Source organism: Berghia stephanieae, chromosome 7 (assembly GCF_034508935.2).
Source record: "Berghia stephanieae isolate SIO BIC M18660-M18661 chromosome 7, UCSD_Bste_1.3, whole genome shotgun sequence".
Classification (NCBI taxonomy): Eukaryota; Metazoa; Mollusca; class Gastropoda; order Nudibranchia; family Aeolidiidae; genus Berghia; species Berghia stephanieae.
In genome coordinates this window covers 15,317,012-15,320,003 of record NC_088366.1, presented here as the reverse complement: position 1 = coordinate 15,320,003, position 2,992 = coordinate 15,317,012, and positions in this window count along the sequence as shown.

Here is a 2,992-nt window from a genome sequence, read left to right as displayed (position 1 = left end):
AGATAGATAGATAGATAGATAGATAGATAGATAGATAGATAGATAGATAGATAGATAGATAGATAGATAGATAGATAGATAGATAGATAGATAGATAGATAGATAGATAGATAGATAGATAGATAGAATAGATAGATAGATAGATAGATAGATAGATAGATAGATAGATAGATAGATAGATAGATAGATAGATAGATAGATAGATAGTAGATAGATAGATAGATAGATAGATAGATAGATAGATAGATAGTAGATAGATAGATAGATAGATAATAGATAGATAGATAGATAGATTAGATAGATAGATAGATAGATAGATAGATAGATAGATAGATAGATAGATAGATAGATAGATAGATAGATAGATAGATAGATAGATAGATAGTAGGTAGGTAGATAGATAGATAGATAGATAGATAGATAGATAGATAGATAGATAGATAGATGGATAGATAGATAGATAGACAGAGATAATAAATATATTACATCATATTGACTAACATGCAGATACAGAATGCAGATACATAGACAGAGAGTGAGAGGTTTGGGTGAGGCGGGGGGGGGGGGGGGGGCAAGATAAACAAAGCTAATTTAATAGTACATGCTGCATTCTGATAGGTCATTCTCTAATTCATGATTGTGTCATTTCGTGAATGTGACTGAGAGAGAGATAGAGATAGAGAGAGAGAGAGAGAGAGAGAGAGAGAGAGAGAGAGAGAGAGAGAGAGAGAGAGAGAGAGAGAGAGAGAGAGATAAAAGAGGGGGGGGGTAGCAGTGTAGGCTTCAATCTCACCGTAGCCTGTAGTTCAATGTATGTGTGTAGAGGGGGGGGGGGGGGGGGAGGGTAGGAGTTGTTGTTGTGTGCATGGGAGAGGGGTCTTTGTGTGTGTACATAAGTGTGTGTTACTAGGTTCATGTATTACAAAAGATCCCGATTTAATTTTGTCAAGACTCACCATTTCTGTAGTTAGTGTAATCCGTAATCCATCACAAATATTGAATAAAAGTCAATTGAATCGTTCTATCACTATTATGATTAGTTCTGAGTCAGGGAAGTTAAAGTAATATTATGCTTCGGTTTTGTGGTATGTATCTCTATAAGTTGGAATCTAGTTTCTTAAAGTTATAGTTATAGTTATCTGATATTGATATTGATATCATAAATAATAAAATAAATGGATTATATTGTTATATATTTCAGGTATTTATCATGTTATCGATAAAACTCCACTCATTATCACATATCACACAAGAAAAATACAAGAGAAGTCAAGCAGATTATTTATTTATGGAAAAGGGATATTGACTTTGACCTTTCATTGCTTTCTAAACATTTTTCTTTGATCAAGAACCATGAGTGCCTATTTAAAGTTTGCTTCAGGATAATGCCATTTCTAAACACTTACTCTTAGTTATAAAGTTTCAATTACCAGTCACCACCAGTGGATATCTCTCATCTTCAATTTTGGGTTGTAAGGTTCATACCATTTTCAGTTTTCACTTTGTCTTAGAGACTCACTCTCCCAATTTCGTTAGTTAGCGTAATCCATAATTCACTTTTTTTTAAATGATAATATATGATAGTTTACCAATTATGATAAAACTCCCCAAATAAAAGAAATCAATTATCACATACAACTGTCAATTACAGAAAAATGCAAGAGAAGTCAAGCAGATTAAATACCTATTGAAAAGGGAAATTGACTTTCTAAACAAGGGTATGTTTTTCTCTGATCTTGTAATAACTCACTTCAAGAACATTTCAATGTTAATGTTAGGAATCAGAGCATGATAATGTGATAATGATTACCATAAGCACAGTTGCACATCGTTAATCCACTGAAATATATCACTTATAATAATTCCATTTAAAAATCGAATGACACACAACCGCTTGCTTTAAAAGTTGACAAACTAAAGAGGCAAACAATTGAATGCAGATTGTTTTACTTCTGTTCTCACAAACAGGGATGCCAGATGGCCAGAGTTTTTCGAAGCCAATTTAGACTGCAAAAGTGACCAAATAGAGCCCCACGTGGCCAAACACTTCAATTACTTTGACTTCCTTAAAAGACATCGATTTTGATTTTTTATCGACTAACCTAGGAAAAGACTTGTTTTATTTCAAAAAAAAAAGAAAATTTTAATTAATAATAATATATACGCGATTTTCCGTGTGTCAATTTTGATCATACGCGTGGCCATCTGGCAGCACTACCGACACACCAACTATGACTTAACGTCTTGACACTTCTTCCTAGTAGAATAGCAGTATTCTACTCGTTGCCTTTCCGTTTCATGCTGCAACTTGTAGATATATGTGAAATGTGACCGTTTCTGTGTGGGAAATACTACCTTCGTAGTAAATAGCAGTATCTTAACTGTAGCCATTACTTTAAAGACAGTATTGTCGGAAGAACGGTCGTCTTACTGTTGAGACGGTCAGTTAAGGAATTTCTTTGATGACGTAAAAGTGACATCACTTCCCCACCCGATGGGGAAACGGTTGGGGAAAGACGAGAAAGGAATGCCTTTGATTGTCACCGGCATCTGCATATCATTAAAGCCTGACGACAGGGGTACTGTTATATAGGGAAAAAACGAACGGCCCCGTAGGATTGAGTAAGAGGGCGGGGATCAGTCCTAGACCTATACGAATTTCCCTGCCACCCAGACACACTAACATCTGACAAGGAGTGAGGGCTGTGGAAGAACCACAGACTACCGTGTGCAAACGTTGGCGATTGGTATCGGATGGCAAACTGTGATCGTTTGAATTTGAAATGATTCGAAACACTCGTTACCCCTCCGCTCGCTCGGATCCTGATCGTCTCAAGCTCGTCTCACGTGTCAAGATCGTCTCAAGCTCGTCTCAAGCTCACAACCCGCCTGATCGTTTTAGTAACTCGATCGTTTTACTGACTCGCTCTTCCGGCATTGAGATCGGACACTGACTCGTTGACGCTGACTCGATCGTCGATCGGGTAAAAGC